The 26,734-nt window shown below is 38.9% G+C and overlaps 2 long non-coding RNA genes across 8 annotated transcripts; one reads left to right on the top strand and one right to left on the bottom strand.

Annotated features, from left to right (window-relative positions):
• Positions 1 to 6,525: 6,525 nt before the first annotated feature.
• Positions 6,526 to 16,669, bottom strand: LOC140708876 (uncharacterized). Its single transcript, XR_012089136.1, has 2 exons — positions 16,317 to 16,669; positions 6,526 to 15,947 (listed from the first exon to the last, which is right to left on the bottom strand). It is a non-coding gene; the product is annotated as an uncharacterized lncRNA (long non-coding RNA).
• Positions 13,970 to 25,108, top strand: LOC103222355 (uncharacterized). 7 transcript variants are annotated; one of them, XR_012089132.1, is made up of 4 exons: positions 13,970 to 17,544; positions 17,636 to 18,065; positions 19,392 to 19,455; positions 23,698 to 25,108. It is a non-coding gene; the product is annotated as an uncharacterized lncRNA (long non-coding RNA). The 7 variants fall into 7 exon arrangements; XR_012089130.1 differs by having other exon boundaries at positions 13,970 to 17,753; positions 17,933 to 18,065; XR_012089129.1 differs by having other exon boundaries at positions 17,049 to 18,065; positions 23,807 to 25,108.
• The last annotated feature ends 1,626 nt before the right edge of the window (positions 25,109 to 26,734 follow it).

Here is a 26,734-nt window from a genome sequence, read left to right as displayed (position 1 = left end):
GATCTCAGCTCACTGCAACCTCCGCCTCCTGGGTTCAAGTGATTCTCCTGCCTCAGTCTCATGAGTAGCTGGGACTACAGGCGCCTGCCACTACACCCGGCTAATTTTTGTATTTTTAGTAGAGACGGGGTTTCACCATATTGGCTAGGCTGGTCTCAAACTCCTGACCTTGTGATCTACCAGCCTCGGCCTCCCAAAGTGCTGGGATTACAGGCGTGAGCCACCGTGCCCGGCCAATTTTATTTTTTAATTAAAAATTTCTGAGACATTCTTAACTTTAATGAAAATGTTTCCAAAGTATGTTCAAGGGGTAGTCCTTAGCTTGATGGTCTGAAGAATGGAATCATTTATCAATGGAGTTCAATAAATATTTATTAGCATTTATACATACAAGGTCCTCTGGACAGAGTAAGAGACATAAGACACCACCATTCCCTGGAAGAGCACACACAACAATTACAAAGATAAGACCAACACACACATTTGAACTGTGGTATTTAAACTTAAAAAAAAAAAAAAAGCCTAAAGCCCTCTCAGTAAAAAATAGTTGAGTACTTATCGACACTTACATGTTTATTTATACATTATCCCATGTACTAGTATATGGCTTGACTATATACATCAAAACTCACACCATAACAAATAGAAAGTTTATAAGTTACCAAAATAAATAGAAACTTTAACACTTCCTTCCTGTATCCTCAAGGATCATTTGCACATTCCTTGTAGTGTGCACATTCCATTTTGTAAACCAGTGTTTTTAGAAAACAATGCCTTCCTGTATATAACCAAGCACTAAGTTTTATGTTACAGATTAAAAAAAAAAAACCATTTTAGAGTAAAGAGAAATAAGAGCAAACCCAGATTACTAGAACTGGTAAACGAAAGGAATAGCATTCAGAAAACAATGTATATTCAATAAATAGATAAAATAATAGGAAACATTTGCTTTGGGTTGATGTCAAAGCCTATTAAGAAGGAGACATAGGCATAGGACAAAATGCATATGTAGAGGAAAAAGAAACACAATATAGAAATGTAAACATTACTTCCTTCTGGCAAAATGTCTTCTAGCCTTTGGTGAGGTGTTTGCAGACATTTATAGGCTACACTTTGCCAATGATTTTATTTAAGGATCATACAGTGAATGCTTATTTTTTATGTCTACAAAAAATAAAATAGTTATAAAATTTAGGCATTCACACATTCATTCATCAGTGCCTCTTGATATTGGAAATGTTTCTCCCTATTGCTTTATGGATTGACTGTGTTCCTGAAAAGCTTGAATTATATTTTAAAAACTCAGCCATAAGCTTTGTGGGGGACAGACTGTACCTGTCAAGTTCCCTCTTGTATCTCTGGCACCTCGCATAGCATCAGGCTCATAGTGAATATTCAAGAATGTCCTCTCGATGGTTGCAATATATTTGAAAATCTCAGCATTGAAAGAATTCTGTGATAAACCACTTAAAAAAGTTAAAACTAATGAACATTCAGTAAATTCTAATTTTGATGAAACAGAGTTGTTCATAAGTGGACAAAACTATCCTTTAAGTAAACCAATGGGAACATTTAGGTTGAATAATTTATACAGACTTATAATCTGAAAGAGAGTGCAGACATAGTCTCATATTCTTTTATCACACAGATAAGGAAAAGTTGGAGCTCAGAGAAACTTGAAAAAGCTTGCCCAAGGCCACATCACTATTTAGGAGCAGTTATTTTAATATGTAACAAATTATGTGTGATTATTCTTTTTCAGAAGGGGTTACTGCAGGTTTCCTTAAAGTAACGATATCAGATAATATTTTATAAAACTTAAAAACTCTATAATATAATGCTTTATAATGCTTAAGAATTCATAAACATTTAGTAAAAATATTAAAAACATGCATAGCAATGATAAATAAAACTGACTTCACATTGGTGGTTATATTTGAGGATGGTAAAAAGAAAATGGAAGGATTCAGAGGTATCAATTTTATTATAGTCACTGATTCATAAGAAAACTATTGAAACAAATAGGACAAAATACTAAGATTTGATAAAGCTGGGTGTTTGGGTAATGGGTGTTCACTAGTCTTTCTGTGTGTTTAAAATACTTAACAATACAAATATTAAAACTAAAAATCAGTAAGAGATCGATAAACTAATAGATTTTTAAAAATACTAAGCAGAGGAAAAAAGTCAACTGTTATTTACCCACAGAACCATGAACGGAAATAGGTGCTCTTACCAACTATCTTCAGTTATACCTGTTATAATCTTTGTAATCTCATTATCTTCCAAGAAATCATTTTTAAATCCTAAAGTTTTTTCTGCTTTTACACAGAAACATAACGAAAAGTATGTTTACTTTGTTGTTCTGCTATATATATATATATATATATATATATATATATACACAGCCAAAGGGTTTAGTCAACAAAGTAGATATTCTATAATTAGCAGCATGAAGGAGTTAGAGTACATCTTATGTTGTTATAATTAATAGTAAATATTTGTAACATACAGAAAATACATGGAACAATGCTCATGCAACCACTACTCAAATACAGTTGTGCTGTTTGCACCTGACTTCAGGTCCACCTTTCTTTTCCCTCCCCAGATGCAATTACTAGTTTAAAGTTAGTGCATATCATTTGTTATTATGTTGTGAGAATTGTCCTTGTGAAATATGGATATTTAGTTTGTTTTAATGGTTGCACAATATATTGTAGAAAGGCAACACAATTTTATTTGCTTTTTTATTCACTGATGGGCATCCCCTGACTTTCCATTAATTATAAGCAAACCTGCAATGAACATCCTTATGTATACTTCTTTGTTTATGTATTTGAGAATGTCTTCAGGTCTCTAGGGCACATAAACATAGAATTACTTGTCTGTAGGATACTTGTCTCTTTAAATTTGTACAACACTGCATATGTGAAATAAGTAGTTGAAATAAGTGGGAAAACTAACCTTTCCACCAAGATTCTATGCAAATTCCCATTTCTTCACATTTCTTTTTCAGCACGTGCTGTTGTTAGGGTATCTACCTTGAAATAATAAAGTTATTCTACATTTTCCCCCCAAAGCTTTAAACCTTTACCTTTTCACATTTAGCCCTTTATTTCATTTACAATTTATTTTAGTGATGGTGTGAGGTAGAAATCTGGGGATTTCATTTTTTCCCCATGGAGATAGCCTATGTTCCTGCAATATTAACTGACTTATCCAACAGTTCTCAAAATGTGATCAGAGGATTCCTGGGGATATTGGGAGGGAGAGATCCCTTGGATCCTTTTAGAGGATCAACAAGGTCAAAAATACTCAGAAAACTAAGATGTTATTTGCCTTTTTTTTACTCTGACTCTCGTAAGTGTACAGAAGAGTTCACCAAAGACTACAATGGCATGTGATGAATAGTGATGACTATTTCTCTGACACCTAACAGATTGTATGCCTGTGTATTGTATTTTCTAGAGTTTTCAAAGGTAGTGAGTTTACGGTACAAATATGTAGTTTTCAGAAATTATTTGTTTATTTTCTACGGTGCTCTTACCAACTATCTTCAGTTATACCTATTATAATCTTTGTAATCTCATTATCTTCCAAGAAATCATTTTTAAATCCTAAAGTTTTTTCTGCTTTTACACAGAAACATAACGAAAAGTATGTTTACTTTGTTGTTCTGCAATAATATATTTTTCAAAAACGTTTTTAATTAAAAAAATTTTATCTGAATAGGGTGGATGGTTGGCTTTAAAAAGGGAGATGAGAAAAACACATTTTCTGGTGTCTAGATTGCCTATATCTAGAGATGCTGAAAAGGATGACACTGATATATCAGCAAGTTATCTGATTCCTCATAAAAAGGAGAAATCTATTCCAAAGAAACTGAGTGCAACTACACATAACAAAAATATGTTGAAAGTGATATTTCCTTCAGCTTTATAGATGTTAATAATTTATCATATTGTGTCTTGCACAGTAAAACATTTTCAAACACTAATATGGTTCCAACAAATTTGCAGTATCATTTTGGGACTAATCATTCAAAGTTTATTAAAAAAAGAATTAAATAACCTAAATGTAGATGTAATACACTTTTTAAAAGCTTCTGACAGGATAAGCCATCATATTTTATTGACTGGAGGAGCACACACAATCAAAGAGACTAATAGAGGCTTGAACAGTTGACATTGCTGAACACCTGCTGGATGAAAAATCACAAGAATGCATAGTGCTGGCATTTTCCAATGATGCAATAACTTGCCAAATTAAAGATTTAACTGCAAACATAAAGACTGAGTTAATATGTCATCTAGGCCAGGCGCAGTGGCTCACGCCTGTAATCCCAGCACTTTGGGAGGCCGAGGCGGGTGGATCACGAGGTCAGGAGATTGAGACCATCCTGGCTAACACGGTGAAAACCCGTCTCTACTAAAAAAAAAAAAAAAAATTAGCCAGGCTGATGGCGGGTGCCTGTAGTCTTAGCTACTTGGGAGGCTGAGGCAGGAGAATGGCGTGAACCCTGGAGGCAGAGCTTGCAGTGAGCCGAGATCTCACCACTGCACTCCAGCCTGGGTGACAGAGTGAGACTCCGTCTCAAAAAAAAAAAAAAAAGTCATCTAAAGATTTGTACCTTAGCCTTACAAAGGGACTGATCTACAGATGGCTATACATCCTGCTTTGCTTTCATTCGTCAGGTATCGGCACCAACTGACCACTGATGATCTTTTATGTGAATTCTGGGCAACAGAGGTTCTGAAACATTAAAAGTGTTATATGACTTTTTTGAATCTGGTGGTTTATCCTCCACAACTGTGTTAACTGTGTTAACATTTGCACTGATGGTGCAAAAATGGTGGATTTTATCCAGTGGTGGGTAAAATGACTGGTGTCTCAGCACGAATTAAGGCAATGGCACCAAATTTTATTATTAGTCATTGTATTCTTCACTACCACACATTTGTAGTAAAAAAAAAAAAAAAAAAAAAAAAAAAAATCAGTTTTACTAAAATAATGTCCTTGATGAAGCTGTAAAAATTATTTTTTATTAAATCTCAACCCTTAAGCACATTTAAAAAATATTCTTTGTGACACAATGCGATGTACCCATAAAACACTTCTACTGCATGCTGAAATGTAATTGTCTCTAGGAAAAACACTTGTTTGAGTTGCAAGCTGAATTAGCCACTTTTTCTTTTCTTTAATGGAAACACCATCTTTTCACTTGGAAAAAAAAAGTGACAGAAAATTGATTATTCAGACTTGGGAATTTGGCAGACATTTTCTTGAAAATAAACAGTGATACTATCACTTTAGGGAAAACAACTAGTTATATTTGTTGCCAGTGCTAAAATTTAAGCTTTTAAAAGTAGAAGTTGGAAGTTTGAAAAGATTGTATCTGCTACTGTGGGGTACTTAGAACTTTTTCTGATATCAGCAGCAACAGTAATGAATATAATAATTTTTTGAGGCAGGGTTTTGCTCTGTTGTCAAGGCTGGATTGCAGTGGCATGACCAGGGCTCACTGAATGCAGCCTCGACCTTATGGGCGCAAGTGATCCTCCTGCCTCAGCTTCCCAAGTAGCCGAGACCACAGATGTGCACCACCACTTTTGGCAAATATAAAAAATTTTTGTAGAGATGGGGTCTTGCCATGCCGCCCAGGCTAGTCTTGAACTCCTGGGCTCAGACAGTCCTCCTGCCTTGGCCTCCCAGTGTGCTGGGATTACAGGCATGAGCCACTGCAGCCAGTCTGAGTTTTTGATATTGCATGAAATGTTTGAACATTTCGAATACCTGCATAATTCAGTAAACAGATATTTCGTAATGACCATGTAATGTTACAGAATCTTACATGAGTAAAAATCATTTCAAAATGCAAGATAGGCCAATAGATTTCAATGACTTCCTGTTGTTTATCCCCTGAACCAGAAGATTTACACTCACCCTAGATTCTTACCATTCCCCCAACTCCTTCATTCTATTACTTGTACTTAGTGTAAATTCCACCTCCCAGACAGCAGACAGCTCTGAAGTGTATGCTCTCCTGTTCATTACTATTTCTAATGCCCTCATTCAGAACTCTGGCAACTTACTTTATAATGTCAAATCTCTTACACAGAGTAAGAGGCTACTGCCCACCTCTTCAGCTTACCTCATTTCACTGTATTGTCTAGAAAGCAGATCTTATTATAGCTTTTTTTTCTTTCTTTTTTTTTTTTTTTTTTTTTTTTTTTTTAGACAGAGTCTCTGTCGCTCAGGCTGGAGTGCAGTGCTATGATCTCCGCTCACTGCAATCTCCAACTCCCACCTCCAGCGCTCCTTTCGCCTCAGCCTCCCAAGTAGCCGGGACCACAGGTGCACACCACTGCACAGGGCTAATTTTTTAATTTTTGTAGACAGTGTTTTGCCATGTTGCCCAGGTTGGTTTTGAACTCCTGGGCGCAAGTGATCCATCTGTTTCAGCCTCCCAAAGTGCTGGGATTACAGCCACCGCGCCCAGCTTATTACAGCTCTTTTTAAAAACAAAAACAAAAACAAAAACAAAAACGAACATATTGATTCATGACTCCCTACCTTTGTATTCACATGGTTTCCTTTGCCTGGAATGTCCCCCTTCTTCTACCTGCTTGGGAAATTCCTAGCTGTTATTAAAATTCTATTCAGATATTTATTAAATTTATTAAACATCTATTCAGATGTTATTAAATTCTATTAAAATTCTATTCAGATATCTTTTTCCAGGAAGCTTTTCTTAACCTAACTCATGCCATTAAGAGTTATTCGCTTTATTTTTCTAGGTTATCTTCTATTTGTTTCTATTGTTGTACTCATCATTCTGTAAGGTATGGGGGCTCTGTAGAATTCCTGTTACAAAGTTACTTTTTGGTTTGATAGTATTTACTTACATTGAGCAATCCCATAAGAAACAGGCCTGTGAAACTCTCTAATGGGTTTCCTAAAACAATATTGTTGAGAGATTATTTAATTACCTAGCTTTCTTTTTATAGGGACTTACCAGAGAAATATATTTCTGGTCTTATCATATTAGTTACTCTTCAGATTTGTTTCAGAAAACAGTCACCATTAACACCTTTAGAATTGGTTGCTGGAAAGTTTCCAATCAAAATTGTGTTCCACCTCTAGCAAGCATCTAAAATTTTATGATCTCCAGTTAGCCTGAGTTTAGTCTCTAGTGAGGCATCTAGGTTCACAAAAACTGAAGTCAGGGATAGTGAGTTGTCTCATATTAATAGAGAGCTGGGAAGTGCTGAGGTGCAAAAACTGCACCTGAAATGGTTGCTTTTTCTAAATAACAGTAAAACTGTTGCTCTCTGAAGATGGATAGGTGGATGCTGTTTGGTGTTTGCAAAGCTTAGGGAACCCTGTTGAGATTTTTTCCAATACATGCATTTTTTTTTCCTTTGCAAAGGGGCTGCTGGATAATTGTCAGTTTTCCCAAGAATATAACTATTTCTTTTATTGTTTAAATGGAGTTAACAGTTTATCTACAGTTTCACTTTCTGCAGTTTCAGTTACCCATGGCTTAAAAATATTAAGATATTTTGAGAGAAAGAGGAAGAAAAAGAAGCGTCAGCCACGTAACTTTTATTACGGCACATCGTTATAACGCTTCTATTTCATTATTAGTCATTGTTAATCTCTTACTCTGCCTAACTTATAAATTAAACTTTATCATGGGTATGTATGGGGAACAAAAACGTAGTGTATATATGGTTTGGTACTATCTGCAGTTTCAGGCATCCACTGAGGATATTAGAACATATTCTCTGCAGATTGAGGGGCAATTATCGTATGAAATTTTTTTCTTTCTGTGCAAACACATGGTGTCATAGTCCATTTTGTGCTACTATATCAGAATATCACAGACTAAGTAATTTACAAAGAACAGAAATTTACTGGTTTACAGTTCTGTAGGTTGAGAAGTCCAAAATCAAGATGCTGGCATCTGGGAAGGGCTTTTTTGTTGCATATCACACAGAGGAAGGTGGAAGGCTGAGAGCGCGAGCGAGAAGGGGCTGAACTCACCCTTTTATAACATCACCAATCCCACCCTAATCACCTCTTAAAGATTCCACCTATTAATACTGTTACAATAGCAATTACATTTCAACATGAGTTTTGCAGGGGAGAAACATTCAAACCATAGCACATGGGTTAGGTGAGAAATGAAGAGTGAGGTATACAAGAGCATCCAGAACCATACCATATAGATTCCAGCTGTTTTGGTGTAGAAGCAGCACAAATGTAGAAGCTGCATTGTTTCTTGATAAAAGGGTCCTGGAAAGATGACCAGCTATACAGTTTCCACCAGAGGAAACGCAGATCTGCTTGTATGACTTTAGAGTATGAAATATAAAGATCTGGAGTCTGTTGCATGTTTTTTTCAGGACTGGTGTGACTATATTATGGATAACGAAGGAAAGGAGCCTCCTTTGAAAGAAGCATCTAAATTAGCGATGGGATCCTCATTTGGAGGATGTTAGAAAATACTAATCAATGTCTCTTATGTTCAACGGAGCTCCCATTTTTATCAGTTTTGTGAAATTATTATTAATTTATTTGAATCCACGATGAGTCTCAAATATACTCAAAGAAAAAAAATTAAGAAATGAAACCAAGACTCCTAATGCTTTGAATGTTCATAACATTCGAGAAAAATTTGAGCCTGGGCTATATAATCAAAGTCTAGGATTTGTGAACCTAACAAGGTTCCACTGTCACCTGTTTTCAAGAGAGTGCTGAGAAAAATTCCAATCTATACCTTAAACAAGTAGGTTAAATGATTTAAAGAAATTGGCCTCAAAGGACTGAATTTTTAATGATTTTTTTTACTTGGAAAATGTGCCTTTTAAATAAAAAAAGTGCTTGCTTATTATAAAACCTTGGTTCAAAGGTAAATACTATGTTCTGACAAGTGTAAAGTAAGTACAAGCACATGTGAAAATAACTGTTAACAGCAAATGCTTAAGAAGTGTTCTTGTTTTCTAAAATAAATATTTCCTGTTCCTAAAAAGTTTCTGGATCAGAAAATAAAAAAATACAACTGTAGTTTAATGGAGATATGCAATTTGACTGTAGACCAATAACTGTCATTAAATGACTTCAAAAATCCTTCTAGATTAATAATGTGTAGAGGAGTCTTAGAGGATTACTTAGTAAAATAAATTCAAGGTAACAATATTAATCTTAATCTAAGTTTCTTTAATATTCTTGACCTGGGTAAACATTTTCATAAATTAATTTTGTGAATTTTGAGTTTAAAATATGTCCTGCTCTAATTTCACCATGTGTAAAATAAAAAGGCAATCATGGTATTTTGATCCATATAAAACCACGCCTCCATTTATAAAAACAGACTTTTCTTGGACAGTTTAACAGTTACAGAAAAATTGAACAGGAATTACAGAGTTCCCATATGTCCCCTCATGCCCTCTTCCCTCCAGTTTCCACTATTAGTAACATCTTGCATTAGTGTGGTACATTTGTTAAAACTGGTGAGTCAATATTGATACATTATTAAGTAAAGTCCACAGTTTACACTAGGGTTCACTCTTTGTGCTGTATATTTTACTGGTTTTGACAAAGGTATGACATGTATCCACCATTACAACATCATTCAGAATAGTTTCACTGCCTTAAAAATCCTTTGTGCTCCACCCATTCATCCAGCCCTTGCCATGGACCACTGGTAACCACTACCTTTTTACTGTCTCCATGGTTTTGCCTTTTCCAGATTACCATATAGTTGGACTCATACGATATGTAATCCTTTCAGATTGGCTTTTCCTTAGCAATATGCATTTAAGGTTCCTCCATTATCCGGAGACGTTTTTAGTTGTCACAACTTGGGTAGAGGGATCAGGGGTCAATGCCACTGGCATCTAGTGAGTGGAAACTGAGGTAGCTCATGAACATCCTACAATGCCCAGGACAGCCCCCTATAATAAAGAATTATTCAGCCCCAAATGCCAACCATGCTCGAGGTTGAGTAACCTTAAGAGTGACATGTGGCATGAGAAATGGGGCAGTTCTGGCTTATGTTGTGATATTCTAGATTCAGATATTTCCCTGAGCAAAGAAGCTGAAATGCTGAAAATTTTTCATTTGATGGCCTTGATGCTTCCTTTCCTGACCACTGTAAAGAACGAATGGCTCCTTTGCTTTGGCAAGAAATACTGAAGGTGGTGGGTTTTTTCCTGTTTGTTTTGAAATGAAGTCTTGCTATGTTGCTCAAGCCAGTCTCGAATTCCAGAACTTCTGGGCTCAAGTGATCCTCCTGCCTCAGCCTCCAGAGTAGCTGGGACTATGGGCATGTATTACTGCACCCAGCCTTCAACGTGATTTTTTTTTTTTTTAAAATTTCATTCAGGTGACAAACTCATGCTGAGGTTCCCAATTTTTGTCTCAGAGCTAGGATATTCTAAATTTGTCAAAAAAAAAAAAAAAAAAAAAGTGAAGAAATATTAGCTTTCTATGAAACACTCTAAATACTAACAAAGAGCTTGGTGAATTCTCCCACTTACCTGTGTCCCATCTGCGCTTCAGTTGCGCATATATATATATATATATATATATATATATATGAGAGAGAGAGAGAGAGAGTGTCTTATTCTGTCACCCAGGCTCCAGCGATTCTCCCTCCTTGGCTTCTAAAGCACTGGGATTATAGGGATGAGCCACTGCCCCCAGCTCAGTTGCTTATTTTGCATTATTTCAAGGCAGTGGAGGCAAAACACTCAACATTAATTTCTCACAGATCAACATCACATCATGGAGTAAAACAAACACATATTGAAGGTATTTTAATGTATGTTTTCTTGAACTTCTTCTGACTAATAGGGGAAATATTTTCATTAATTTTTACCAAAGATTTCTGGATCATGTAAATGTATTTTTCTACTTGGGTAACAGTTTACAGTATGTTGTTATTTCTCTGTTCATTTATTTATTTTTATCATATACCTCCTAGAGTAAGATTTAATTTGATGGAAATATTTTGTGGATTCTGCTGTAATTAATGCACATAATAGCAGTCAGTAATAGAATTTCTGTAAACCTATATTTATTAATTATCCAATACCTTATCTTCATTTTGCTGTTGATTTCCATTAAGTAGACTAAATTATGTTCTTAAAAACAGAAATTCATTTGTGTATGGATACAAAACAAAATGTTCCCAAATGCAATCTTGGATGTGATGTTCTAAACTTTAGAAATCCAGTTTCATTTATTTTGGATTAATTTCTCCTGCTTGGAGGTTGACACACTGTTCTACATCTATCAAATGCATGATTATAAAATTAACCATTTTGTACAATAATGAAATTAAACACATACACACGTACTGTAAACTATACAGCACTATCTCTGTCATAGTTTTAAAAGGCACTTCCAGATGACATAAAAAATGAAGAGATATTTATTAAGAATCTATTGATTTTTTATCTCCAATTTTGTGTGTGTGGGGTTGTTTTTCTTTCACCCTAGTTTTATCCAATTTGAGATTCATGAACAAGGTATCTCTAAGTGAAAGAGCAGCAGGTATAATTATTAGTTATTTTATAAGACTTTGTGAAGTCTTTGGTATGGTTCTAAAAACTAAAAGTGTATGTATAAAAATAGTTCTGCAAGTCAAGTGGTTTCTAATTCTTTGCTTTCAACAAAATTGAAGAAGAACCTTATACCTGAGTTGTCAGCTGACAGATTATTAAAAATATTATTTAATAATAGCCCATTACATGAGTTTTGCATATGACTAAGAAGAAATTTTTAAAATGGAGTCAAGTTGCCTCAACAAGTCTTTATTTTCTCATTCATTTATATGATCAAGATTCCTTAGTTCTTTCATGTTAAATTTTTTTAAATTGAAATAATATACAGCCCAGATTCATTAACAATAAGTAACATTTGTCAACATGAAATTGGGAAAATAAAGTCCCTATCCATCTCATTAAGAGATGCATTTCCAGTTAAATTTTACCTTTACAAACTTATACTTTTATTTACCAAAATGTGTATTACAGATTGAGCATCCCTCATCAGAAAATCTGAAATGCTCCAAAATCTGAAACTTTTTGAGCACCAATATGATGCCACACGTAAGTACTGTACTTAACACAACTTTGTTTCACATACAAAATTATTTTAATATTGTATAAAATTACCTTCAGGCTATGTGCATAATGTATATAAGAAACATAAGTGAATTTCATGTTTAGACTTGGGTCCCGGCCCCAAGGTATCCCATTATATACATACAAATATTTTAAAATCCAAGATAATCTGAAATCCAAAACACTTTTGGTCCCAAGCATTTCAAATAAAGCATATCCAATCTGTATTGACATTATTTTGATCTCTAACAGTTGGTAATCCTATCTTAATCCATATACCTTTTTTTTTGAGACAGCATCTCACTCTGTCATCCAGGCTAGAGTGCATGCAGTGGCATGATCATGGCTCACTGCAGCCTCAACCTCCTGGGCTCAAGTGATCCTCCTACCTCAGCCTCCCAAGTAGCTGACACTACAGGCAGGAGCCACCATGTCCAGCATTTTTTTTTTTTTTTTTTTTTTTTTTTTTTGTAGAGATGAGGTTTCCCTATGTTGCCTAGGCTGGTCTTGAACTCCTGGGCTCAAGTAATCCTCCTGCTTCCGCCTCACAAAGTGCTGGGATTACAGGTGTGGGCCACTGCACCCAGCCCATATAACTTTTTAAACACTTGGAACAAGAAATTAAAAATGCAGTGTAAGAACATATTTTGTTGCAAAGAAGTATAATAGGTGGCTCAATAAAAGATTTCCAAGAACAAAGAAAAAATTATATTAGGATGCAACCAGGGTTGAGAACTCAAAAAAAAAAAAAAAAAAAAGAAAGAAAAGAAAAAGAAAAATTCTGCAGGGAGGGGGAAAATAAAAATATGGATTCAAAGGGGGAAAAAAAAGAACAATGTAAAATTTCCAACCATTAAGAAAGAGGTTGTTTATATATTTTTAAAATTAATGATAATGGGTGTCAAAACATTATGATATTTAGATTGAATTGAACATATGAGTGACTAACAGTTTTACTGTAAAGTGTTAATATGGAGAATATGCTGGAAATCATATTTTTTTGCAACTATCTGGACACATGTTGACAATTTTAGGTCTATCTAAGTCTATGGGAAGAGGCATATGACATTTCACAATCCTTGTAGGAGAGATGTGAAGGGAAGACCTGAGCTATTCTTCCTCCTTCTTGTGTTACCCCAATAGGAAAATGGACCTATAACTGGAGAAGAGAAGCTAGGTGTCAGCAGAGACACGATGGAGTGGACATTTCTTTCAGTCCTTTACCAGGAAGTCCTCTCAAACTGAGGAGGAAAATACTAAGGGAGAGACACAGTAGTCCTGAAGCCCATGGCATTCTTGAAGACCCACCTCACACCTCAAATTACCAAACCCCAAAGCTCTCTTCAGCTCAGTAGGTTGTCCTTTAATTTTCAGCAACTCTTCCCCACAGCAGAAGAACCAATTTTTCTTTTCCCTCATAATTTGAACCCCTCCCCCTAATTTATTTGAAGATGAAGACATTACCTTCTTTTACTACCAGTGAAAATACAATGACTTGAGAAGAAAAAAATGATCTGTGTGAAGCCAGGGCAGAAGTGGAAGTTGTAGGCCCTCGAATAAACCATTAGTCTTATACTTGAAGCAGGATAAATAAATGCCAAACCCAAGGCAGAAACTAGAAACATGGAGGGAAAGAGGCATAAATGCCTCACATTAGATAATTACATTCCAAGAAATCTTTCTTGCAGCAGTTACTTTCCTACAATGACCAACTTCCTCTGACTCCAAATTTACTCCTTAGGTACACTTGGGTTAGATATTCCTTTGACTATCCAATCATACCACTGTATACTACAATTTACACATGCATACACGCTCACCTAGTTTTTTTTTTTTTTTTTTTTTTTTTAATTGAGTCTGGGACCTGGTTTCCCTCCATTAAATCACTGATGAAAAATTTAGTAAATCTACAGAGAGAGTTTAGTAAGTGTAAGAAGACTTTGCTCACTGTGTGTGATATTCCAATAGATTCATGTGTTCTACACACAGGGATCTCTTGGATATAAGGGAAGCATTTCTCAGGTGTCTGGGTGAGCTTCTGGTCACTATCCAGGTTCCTGGCTCAGCTTCCCAGGTCTCTATGAATAAGCAGAGGGCATCCACATCCAGACCAGGCTCCTGGGGCTCAGACCATAGGGGCTGGGCATCCCTGGTAGACCTCACATTGGGCACTGAGACTCCTGAAAAACTTGTGCTGTTAATTTTGCAGTTCTCCATCTTGACTGCTTCTCAGGCTGACCACCAGTTGGTGAGTTTTCACCAGCCTTCTGTCTCGTCTCCTCTGACCCAAGCAGCAGCAGGGACTCACTTGCATGCACTGGTCTTGTAGGCAGTAACTTTTAAGCCACATCCTCTGTCTCCCAGGCTAAACTTGCCTGCCTGAGAGGCATACTCCTTCCATCCTCTGTCGTACATCTGTGAGCTACCAACTCTGGCCCTAGTGTGACACTGCCAGAATGTTGTGTACCTCATCTATTTAGAGTGGGAAACCCATGAGGCAAACTGTAGAGGCCCCGCATCCTCACTTCCTTTCTGCTCAGTTTTTTCACCTATATTATCTCAACTTCACTCTACTAACCAGAGTACCAAGGAAAGGTAGGCTAGCAATTATGTCCATGATGACTATAGAGAAGTGGAGAGGAGATGACTTATGATCCTCTTTGTGCTGGATTCTCTACTGAAGGCATCTGATGGCTTCTGATTTCCCTGGTCTGAGAAGAAAGTCCCTCTCCAGGCTGAGGGGCTCAGGCAACCTTTCATGTTGCATACGGCATAGGTATGTCTGCCTCACTCCAGAAGGGACCAGCCAATAGCCACCTACTTCTGAGGTCTAGTGCCCACAGACCTGGTGTTCATAAATTTAAGTTCTGGATTTAGGTCTCCTTTCCTGTAGCCAGGTGATCAGTGACAGGCAAAAATCAAGATCCCAGGCTTCCAGAGTAACCTCATCAAGATTGAAGTAACAGCTCACATAGCTAGTGCATAGACAGATGCAGGTTACATGGAGTCTGAATCTTGTACACATTTGGAGGTTCCCTCTGGGACTGCTGGGAAGCATGAAACATGGGATTTCACTCACAGTTGTGCTCACTATGTGTGATATTCCTGTACATGTCTTCTACACACAGGGATTTTTGATCTTTCTGAATTCTTGATTCCCATAAAAAATGAATACATAGTCATCATAGCATATGCTGCATTACTGAATATATATTTATGAGAGTCTCCAACACATCTTTACATGTCTGAGGAGTGGAAGAATTTCCCACAGATTAGCTTCTTGTTCCCCACATTTCAAACCTCATTTCTCTTCCACCTCTGGCACTGGGTGTGGTACGGCTCCTTAGTGCTCCATGCCAGAAGAAGTGGCACAGGGGTAAAGTTATTTCTGGTGGGGGGAGGAGGATTTGGAGAAAAAAAAAGAAAGAGGATTGCCGGGGAGTATACAGGGAGGGTTAGGAGAAATTCTGGAGATGTGGTTCACTCAATGGAGGCATATATAACCAAGCAGAGAAACGATATAGTACACAACAGAATCGGGAGATGTGAAACTCAGACATCAATCTTCACCTGGGCGTACAGGAAATACTCAGATTTCCAAGCAGGTTCTAGGTTCAGAGGAGAGCGCGCTTGGTTGGAAGCGCTGGTCTTGCAGGATGGGGTGGGGGTGTTAATGCAAACTTCTGGTCCAGCAGAGGTAGAAACAGACCAGATGTAAGTAGCAGCTCAGAGGCAGCGGACTTGAGGGATGAAGACGTGAGGCCCAGAGGGTGGTGCCTGGCAGAGAAAACAGCTGCCGGACACCAAGACCACCTTGGGTTAAAGGGAACAAGTACCCAAAAAAACACAGTGAAAATAGGAAGAATAAGGATATCACCTGGAGTGTTCTCCTAAGACCCTCTCCAAGAACCTGGATTCTTTAACAATCCCTCCAGAGCAGGGACACTCAGAATACATACATCTCCCACAAAGTATAAAGTGTCTGAAGGCCTGGGCAGACCCTTCTCCCTCCCCTTCTCTCTCCTCCAACGGCCGGCCCGGAGGAGGGTCAGGGACGAGAACTACTCTCACTGCTGTCCCCCACCTCACCCCAAAGAGAGAGGAATCTAGAGGTCTGTATCCCTCCTTCACCACCCCGCCCCAGCGCCTTCTGGAAAACACAATCACCATCCCAAATCTCACCCAGCAACTGCATCCAAGCGCTTTCTCCAAGTGTTCGGGGAGCCGCCGGAACTCTTCCAGGCAGGCGTTCCCGGACTCTGTACAGTAGGCACCCCGCCCTTGGGGTTTTGAGCCGCAGTGTCTGCCTCTGTCCAAGTATCCAGCCTCAGGTGCAGACCTTTCAGGGCCGGCGGCGGGAGGCGCAGACAGGGAGGACCCCCTCAGGGGTACTGCAGCCCGGGCTGCCGCGCCAGAGAGTTTGCATCCTTGGGAACCGCGGACGTGCCTGGGCGCTCCAGCTCCGTGCGCCTCTGACGCTGAGGCTATGATTGGCCTGGCTGAACGCCAATCAGGGCTCGGCGCCGTGGAGGCGGGACGAACGCCGCGGGCCGAGCCTGCTTAACTCCCTGCTGGGTTATTCTCTGCCTCTTCTAGGGTAGGCAAACGCCTCCGAGTCCCTTAGGGGGGTCCCCGCGGCGGCCTGAGATGCACCGCGCCAGGTCGTCGCGCCCTTGCGCTGGCTGAAGTAGGAATTGGCTCTGGAGAGTCTGCGTTGCTCCTGGTCCCAGGGCCGTGATCCCGATACTGCGCTTCCCGTTCCTCCAGTCGCAGCCCCCAGGCTCCGTCTTCTCCTGCGTGGCGCTGGAGAAACACCCGGAAGAGAGAGTCCCAGAATGACTGCTGTGGCCCTGCGACCTGACTGCCACCTTCCAGGACTCTAGCCCTGGCTCCTTCTAACCTTCCCGCCCCTCAGTGCCCCAGGGAGGCTGCTGTGCCAACAATTATTCATCAGCCGGAAGAAAAGGAGGTGCCAGTGTTAGGCACAGAAGAGGGTTGGACCAGAAAAGCTGGAGAGGGGCAAGAAGGGAAAGAGGGGGAAGAGGGAAGGCGGAAAAAGTGGGGAGGGGTAACAGCTCGAGCTTTTCCTCTAGGATAGTTTGTCTTCTCTCGGTCCCGCCTCCTCTGCTTCTTGCCTCAGTTACCCACTCCCACCCGTACACCTCTGCGGCAGGCGTGTGAAAGAAGTGGGAGGGAGGGGCTTTTGGTCGGGATATCTGGTCCTCCAGACCCCACAGCCTTGGCTGAGAACTTACTTAAGCCCACTCCAACTGACTTGATAAATGAGAATCTTGACCAGTCCATTGGTAGGTAGAAACGAGGGACATCATCTGTCCCTGAACAGAATAACCCGAAATCGCAGGTCCCATGGATGTGGGAATCCACAGCACTGACTGCGCTCCTAAGGCTCGTAAGTCCACTTCCGAATCTCATCTAAGACCCTGAAAGCCAGACTAGGGATACATTTTATTATTATTATTACTATTTTTTATTTGAGACAGGGTCTCCCTCTGTCGCCCAGGCTGGAGTGCAGTCGTGCGATCTCGGCTCACTGCAACCTCCGCCTCCCAGGTTCAAGCGGTTTTCGTGCCTCGGCCTCCCGAGAAGCTGGATCTACAGGTGCGCACCACCACACCTGGATAATTTCTGTATTTTAAGTAGAGACGGGGTTTCACCATGTTTGCATAGCTTGTCTCGAACTGTTGACCTCAAGTTATCCTCCCGCCTCTGCCTCCTAAAGTGCTGGGATTACAGGCCTGAGTCTCCTCGCCCGTCTTATATGTTGGATCTTTTCCCAGACCTCCTCCTCAGATGTGGACCGTACAGATGATGCTCCATCGGTTACTCTGATCCTGGCTTTGGGACTGCCAGATAAAACTGGGAGAAACCCTACATTTACTCTTACTGTAACGTATTGGCTTGAAACTGCAGGTCAGAATCCATTTATGTTGAGATCAAAAGACTTTTTTTTTCCAAGTAGAATGAAATAGAATAAAATAGAATTGAAAATACTTGCCTGCATCACAGGTGATGAGAGTAACTATAGTTTCATGAAACTTTTGTTTCAGTTAAATATGTTTTTGCATGTGTTCATGTGTACCGGGAGGAGATATATATTCCATGTATATATGTAGAGAGGTGGAAATCAACAACAAAACTCCATAATTGTTCTTATTTTCTAATAGTTCTTGATTTTGAGTAAAAATAATTAAGAACAAAATGTTGAGCCAGCTAAAGAAAGATCAGAGTCAAGCAGGCTCTCATTGGGGCCTAAATAGAGGTTCATCTTATTTGGCTTTTTTTTTTTTCTCCCCATCTCGTGGGCTCCTTTTAAGGCCCAGCAAGGAATTACCTTCCCCCCACTCTCTCTGCTTGGTTCAGCCATTCAGCCGTCTCTCAGGCTCTTTGATTAATAAAATGTCCAGTAGAGCTCTTTTATCCTATGCATGTGTGGGAAGAGAGCAATGCCAGTGATTCTTTTCTGATTTGATAGAAAATTCACAAATCACGTTACCTTTTGAAGCGTGAGATTTTAAACTCAAACATTATCACCAGAGAACTAAATTATTAAGAAAGATGAGTGGTCAAAAGTATAGATGTTTTACAGATTAAGGGTCATTTTGTCAGGTCCTGTCCAAAATATCTGAAGTCTAGGGGTTGGAAAAATTGTTAGAAATAACCATTTATGACAACAGGTTTCGTTTATTGTTCTCCCCAGCTTCAGGGGAAGGTGAGAACATTTTTTTCCTTCTTGCTGAGAAGTTTTTCACCAGGGTTTCAAGGCTAAGAACTGAAATTCCAGCATTGACATTGAATTAAAAAGAAGCAAGCCCTTTTAGGAAGTCAAATTTTATTATATGAGATGGAATATAATATTGAGATTACTTATTACTTAGGCATGGTATAGGGGGGCTTTTAACAACAGATAAAAAAAAAGTTGAAAGGATAGGAGTGAAATAAAGCAAACTTTCATTATTCAGAGATGACACAATTGTCTACAGAGAAAAATAATCTAAAACATAAGAATTAAGAGTTTGGCACAGTTGGCTAAATATATAAAATATTGCATTTTCTATAAAAACAAAGAAGTGGAAATGTGATTAACTGGTTAATAAAATATAACAAATTTACAGTACAGTTGACCTTTGAACAACATGGGCTTGAACTGTGCAGGTCCACTTATATATGATTTTCTTCTGCCTCTGCCACCCTTGAGACAGCAAGACCAACTCCCCTCCTCCCCTTCCTCCTCCTCAGCATATTCACCATGAAGACACGAGGATGAAGACCTTTATGATGCTCCACTTCCACTTAATGAATAGTAAGTATATTTTCTCTTCTTTATGATTTTTTAAATAACATTTTCTTTACTTTTCTGAGACAAGGTCTTGCTCTGTTGCCCAGGCTGGAGTGCAGTGGTGTGATCATGGCTCACTGTAACTTCAACCTCCTGGGCTCAAGCGATTCTCCACCTCAGCCTCCCAAGTAGCTGGGACTACAGTAGGTGCATGCCACTGTACCTGGTTAAATTTTTAATTTTTTTGAGAGATGGGGTCTCGCTATGTTGCTGAGGCTGGTCTCAAACTCCTTGTCTCAAGCAGTTCTCCCGCCTCAGCCTCCCAAAGTGCTGGAATTACAACCATGGGCCACCGCACCTGGCCAACATTTTCTTTTCTCTGGCTTACTTTATTGTAAGAGTACAGTATATAACACATATAGATATAAAATATATGTTAAATAACTTTATGTTATTGGTAAGACTTCTGATCAACAGTAGGCTATTGGTAAAGTTTTGGAGGAGTCAAAAATTATGTGCAGATTTTTGACTGCACAGGTGGTCAGCACTGCTAGCCCTCGCATTGTTGAAGGGTCCACTGTAATCAGGAATAAATTCTCAAAAAGGAAAGGCATGCAAGATCTTAGTGGGGAAAATTAAAATCATTAAAAGAAGTTGAAGAAGTACTGCACAGATGGAGAGATATATTCATGGTTAGAAAGCATCAATATCATAAAAATGCCAGTTTTCCCCAATGTGATCTATAGTTTCATGCTGTTTCCAGAAAAATTTCAACAAAATGTTTTATAGAATTGGGCACAATGATATTAAAATGAAACGAAGGAACACAAGTTCAAGAAGAGCCAAAATACCATTGAAAATAAAGAGGAAGTTGGGGAATTTTCTGACTACATGAGAAGATATATACACCACTGGATTTAAGACCATGTGCTGTTATTGGTGAGAGGGGAAGTAGACGACTGGGCCAATAGAATAGAATGGAAAGAGCGTCAGGACCCCTTGTATATGAAGAATGGTCATTAAAGACCAGTGGGTAAAGGACGTATAATTCAGTAAGTTTGAATTTATGACACTGGATTAATGGATATATATACATCATAATAAATTCCAGATGAACTAAGGACCAACATATTGAAGGCAAAACTGTAAAACTTTTAAATGCAAATGCGAAAGAAATATTTGTGTGACTTCAAAGTAGAAAAATATTTATTAAAAAGATACACATTTTAAAAACAAAAATGTATAAGAAAAAATGAATAAATTTGACCACATTAAAATTAGGAACTTTTATCAAAATATACTCTAAAGAAAAAAAAGCCACAAACTAAACTTATATCACACATAATTTACATAGGACCAATATCCAGAACATCTAAGAATAGCCCCAGAAGAAAATGATCAAAAGATGTGAAAGGGCAGTTCACAAAAAGGGATATATAAATGACCAATAAATATACAAAAGTTAAGCTCACTCACAATAGTTATCAGAATTGTGAATTAGAACAGTCCTTGAAATAACATTTTAAAATCACTAAATAGACAAACACTGAAAAGTCTAATATTATCAAAAATCGATGAGGATATAGGGTGAGGGGAACTCATACTCTGATGGTGGACTTCCAACTGAAATAATCTGCTTGGAAAAAAAATTGGCATTTTGTAAAGTTGAAGCTGAGTATATCCTAAAGCACAGCAGCTCTACCCTTAAGTATATATGCACCTTAGGGAAATTATTGAATAAGGCACCAAGAGCAATGTGCAGGAAAAGTCACGAGAGCATTCTTTGTAATTGCAAAAAGCTGGAAACAACCCAGTGTCCATTTGCAGGTAAACTGATACACAGATTTTGATATAATAATAATGTGGAATTCTATGCAACATCAAGATCAGTGGAATACAGATACAGTAATAAACTTGCATAATTCTTAAAATCATGTTGAATGAAGAAAACAAGTAACAGAAAAATACATTGTGATATTAATTATGATGTTAATTTGTTGTCAGAAACAAAGACAATATTTACTATGATGAAAGCAAGATAATGATCAACTCCAAATTTGGAATAATAGTTGCATTTTGCAGAGAGGAAGGGAGATTCTAAGGGAAGACAAACACAGGAAACTTTAATGTTAAGGGTAGATATATATGCATTTGTAATGCCCATTTATATCACTGCATTAAATCTAAATTTTTCTGCTTCTCAGTGAAGATGGTGTGTGTGTGTGTGTGTGTGTGTGTGTGTGTGTGTATTTGCTGTTCAAAAAGTGCTGGTGGCAATGGCTTATACCTGTAGTCCCAGCACTTTGGGAGGCCAAGGAGGGAGGATCACTTGAGCCCAGGAGTTTGAGATCAGCCTGGGTAACATAGCGAGACCCTATCTCTACAAAAATAAAAAAATTAGCTGGGCGTGGTCGTGCTTGCCTGTAGTCCTACCTACTCAGGAAACAGGTGCAAGGATTGCTTGAGCCTGGAAGATTGAGGTTGCAGTAAGCCATAGTCACACCACTGCACTCCAGCCTGAGCGGCAGAGTGAGGCCCTGTCTCAAAACAAAAACAAAAACAAGAAGGACCTAAAATAAAATGACACCAAGTGATTAAAATAAACCAATGGACAATGATAAACTCAGGCAACTGCTAACAAAAATTAATTATGGATAGAAATACCGTCTTACTCCATTTTGTGCTGCTATAACAGAATATCCAACTGGATAATTTACAAAGAACAGATTGATTTATTACAGTCCTAGAGGCTAGCAAGTCCAAGGATGAGAGGACTACATCTTGCAAAAATCTTCTGGCTGTCTCATACTATGGTGGGAGGCAAAAGGGATAAAAAGAGAGAGTGGAGAGAGAGAAAGAGAAAGAGAGAGAGCGTGCCCAAGTGCAATAGGTTGAATTCACAGGCTTTTAGCCTTTTTGTATTGGCACTAATTCATTTATGAGGATGGAGTTGTTGTGACCTAAACACCTGTCATCATTAAGCCTCAGCTACCAACACTGTTGCATAGAATATTACATTTCCAACATATGCTTTTTTGGGGACACATTCCAACCATTGCAAATACTAATATTGAACAAAGTAGAATAAATTATGAAGAAATTTTTCAGTGTCAAAGAAGGATACTTTATTATGCTAAAATGTACAATTCACCAACTGCCCATAAGTTATAAGCCTTTGTATCCTAAACAAGTCTTTGAAATTTAGGGAAAAAAATGTGGTTTGTTAGGAAGGATAAATTGACACATTTAAGAGCTTTTAGCATACTTTTAAACTAAACTGTTGTATCAAATTTTAAAATAATATGAATGTAAGATATTTTACTAAAGCAAATAATGATCTTAAGTTGTCAAATATTTATAAAATTATGTACTCAAAAAATAGTGAATACATATTTTTCTAAACATAACGCATTAAACTACAAAGTAAAATTAAATAGAAATTAGAAACTACACGGGCTATATTCTCTCACCAGTATAAAATACATACATAGAAAAACAAAACAAAACGAAAATAAAACAAAACCTCACCAAAACAATACTAACAAGAAAGCCTCCACTTGGAAACTTAAAAACATCTCACTAATTTTTGGGTTGAAAAGGAAATCAAAATTGCAGTTCAAGGGAGTCATGTTTTTGCTAGGAATATGGAGGGAATTCAGAATTAATTTCTCTGTATAGTACAGCAAAGAGAATGAAAAAGAAAACCACACAAGAACTTCATTTTTAGTGAAACTAGGAAACAGAAAGTATGGTTACATCCCAAATTGCATGCCATTTGTGCTTAAAGCAACGGAGAGCAGCAGAACTGGGCACAGGAAGCCAAAATGTTGCTGTGGCAACAGATCAAAGTGTGGAGGAAACTAGTTATGCGGGATCTCGGAAAGGGCCCGAAAATATTCTCTCTGTAAGAGTAGAAGCCAGCCTAGGTTGGAGCTGTTGGCAGTTGGCCTGAGCTACAGTGAGGCCCAGATGCTGGGGGAGGCAGAAGAAGGCCCACATGTTGGGGGAGCAGACATTGTTTTGGAAGTTCCAAGGTGGCAGATAACAAAGGATCCCTCTGGAATGCAGGGAGCTATAACACTGTGGTAGGATCCTTGCTGAAATAGATTAGATTCTCAAAGTTGGAAGAAACATGGATGCAGCATATTTTAAGATAAAGTTCACTGTGGTAGTAATAAAGGATTGATCCTTCGGTTGTAAAACCTGGGAGGTTACTATCGCCCATGTCTTCTCTCACCACCTCATCATCCCACCCCCATCCAACAGGAACCTTCCACTAATACCTGATCCAGGAATGCTCAATTCATTCAGAATAAGTAGGAAAAGAAATGGCACAGTTCCACATAAATATGTCATAAGAAAATAATGTTTACAGAAAGCAGCAAGATTTCCCTCCAGAAGTAATGAAGCAGCCTCAGCCATGAAGATCATGGAGCCAAAAGGAAGACCTTCAGCAGAAGCAGTTGCGAGCCAAAGAGGTCCAAGGGCACTGAGGAAGGAGCCAAGTGGTAAGGGCCACCACTGGCTGGGGTCCAGGGTGCCCAAGTGGGAGAATGAGCAAGCCAGAGAGTCCTTGGTCTAGGCATTAAGGAAAGCACACAGGAATAGGTTGGACACCAAATTTGAAAATGAACAGTGAGAAAAATGCTGAGGTGACGAGGATCGAAATGAAGTAACAGAACAATTAAAATTACGTGATTCAGGGACAGAGACTTGAATTCATAAACAGGCCTGTGTTGCCCATTAGTCACAAGGGGAGCGGTGAGCCATTGTTAAAATGCCAAGGATTCCCAATGCAGTTTACTTGGAACTTTGCCTAGCGATGAAGGAGTCTGACTTGTCTTTTCTGTAATAGTTAGAATCAAAGAAAAATAAAGCACAGCTGGTGGGAGGGTGCGAAGCAAGCATCATGAACCAGGGTCTAATTCAAGGATCAAACTGCTGTCCAGTTCTGGCAGATTTTGGATTGCAAGGGGAATAAAACTGAGAGGCCATATTGGCACCTAGGCACAGTGAGGTGAGTCTGGCCACCCATTTTAAGAAATCCCTGCAAAATGATACAGGTGTTTACTAGAAACCACCTCTGGCCTCTGGAAAAAAAGAAACAGCATCTCCCGGGTGAGAATATCTGGGTCTCACACCTATTGACCAGGTCAGAGATAGGGTTCAGTTGGGGATGGGATATAATAAAAGGCATGGGTAAAGAAACTGGGCAGAGGCATAGTGCCTGCATGTTGGAGGTTAAGGAGGGAATTCAGTTCAGAATTCATTTTTCTATATATATTACAGCAAAGGTTAAGTTTGGAGGTTAAGTAAGGATGCTGCAGCTCACTCGTGGCTGCTTTTCCTTCAGAGTACTCATCCATCAGCTTACCCAGGGGGACTCAAAGAGAGGAATGTGTGTGTGTATGTCTATCTATCCATCCATCCACCTTCTAATCTACCTAAATCAATCACTGTGTGTATCTATTCCAACCACAATGGACCCCTATCATTCAATTTCATTTAGTGGTACATCTCAGGCCAGTTTACAGAAAAGCTGTAAAGGGCTGTAAAAGGCTATATGAGAACATAATCTGAAAAGCGTTGCTCAAAAGAGCATATTATATATTGTTTGGCATTTATGAAGAAATTAGATTTCACACTGAACTAGTTAATAAAGATTTATAACTACAAATGGGCTGCAGCATGTGATTCTGAACTTGACTATTTCCTTTTGCCCTTCAGTTTCAGACTGTGATACGGATTGTGATTCTCTACCACCCCCTAGTGGAAATTCATTCATTTCTTTTTAAGTCGTGTTTCTTCTTAAAAATTACATAGAAAATTACATAGAGAATATCTGGATTCACTCTTGTTGTAAAAGGTTCAAACTGGCCGGGCGCGGTGGCTCACACCTGTAATCCCAGCACTTTGGGAGGCCAAGGCGGGCGGATCACGAGGTCAGGAGACGGAGACCATGCTGGCTAACACAGTGAAACCCTGTCTCTACTAAAAATAAAAAAAAAATTAGCCAGGCGTGGTGGTGGGCGCCTGTAGTCCCAGCTACTCGGGAGGCTGAGGCAGGAGAATGGCATGAACCGGGGAGGCGGAGCTTGCAGTGAGCCTAGATCGCGCCACTGCACTCCAGCTTGGGCTACAGAGAGAGACTCTGTCTCAAAAAAAAAAAAAAAAAAAAAAGGTTCAAACCATACAGAAGGGTATGGAGTAAAAAGGTCTACTTTGTTTCTCCCTCCTCCCCATTCCATTCTAGGTCCCAAAGGTAACTGTGTGTAGTTTGTGTTATGCTAGGATATTTCCTGTGCTTTTACACATTCCAAGTGTATGGCAGGAAACATCCTGAGACATCAACTGAAGATTTCTACAACTGCGTCTTTCTACAATAAAGGCAGATAACACATTTCCCCTCATGCAGTGGGGGACAGATCACAGGAAAACAGCAATGACCAAAATATTAAGATTTTTCATTTAAAAATTTACATTTGAAAACCATGGTAAGCCAGGTGTGATGGTCACATGCCTTTAACCATTTAGGAGGCTAAGGCAGGAAGACTCCTTGAGCCCAGGAGTTCAACACCAGCCTGGACAAGATGATGAGACTCAGTCTCTAAAAAAAAAAGAAAAAGAAAAAGAAAAAAAAATTAGCTGGGCATGGTGGCGCTCAGTTGTGGTTTCAGCTACTCAGGAGGCTGGGGCAGGAGGATCGCTTGGGCACAGGAGGTTGGGGATATAGCGAGTTGTGTTCGGGTCACTGTACTCCAGCCTGGGTGACAGAGTGAGACCCCGTCTCAAAAAAATAAATAAATAGAAAACCCAGTAGAGGCAAAATGAAAGAAAGGTCTTTGGAGATGAAAAATCTTAGATTACTAGATATCTGGAGTCAGCACTTGTTCCATAAATAATAGATTTGAAAAGAAGTCTGGATAATCTTAGAGCCAATTTTCTTGCTGTGGAAGTGATAAGAATCCACAGGCTGAAGAGAGGAATGAGTGTCAGGAACTGGTTTGGGGGTCTTGCACTCTGTAATCTAGTTAAACTGTGTGACAGAGGGGCAGTGCCTCCTCCAACTCAGATATTTTGGGCATACAAGGGTGGGATCAAAGAGTGTGCTGTTTCTGGTCTACGGAAAATTGAACAAAATACAAATATTTCTGACAGTTTCTACACTCTCTTTGCTAAGTACTCAATAGAATGGACTGTCATCCAGGCTGGGTAAGGAGAGATCTTGACAAGGAAAGGAAGGAATCAGGGTTTCATGAGAGACAGGGTTCTGGGGATCCAAGCATCACGATGAGGTCATGGC

The sequence above is a fragment of the Chlorocebus sabaeus genome, chromosome 17, assembly GCF_047675955.1.
Source record: "Chlorocebus sabaeus isolate Y175 chromosome 17, mChlSab1.0.hap1, whole genome shotgun sequence".
NCBI lineage: Eukaryota > Metazoa > Chordata > Mammalia > Primates > Cercopithecidae > Chlorocebus > Chlorocebus sabaeus.
The sequence above is the reverse complement of the archived record's forward strand: the minus strand, read 5'-3'. Positions and strand labels throughout refer to the sequence as shown.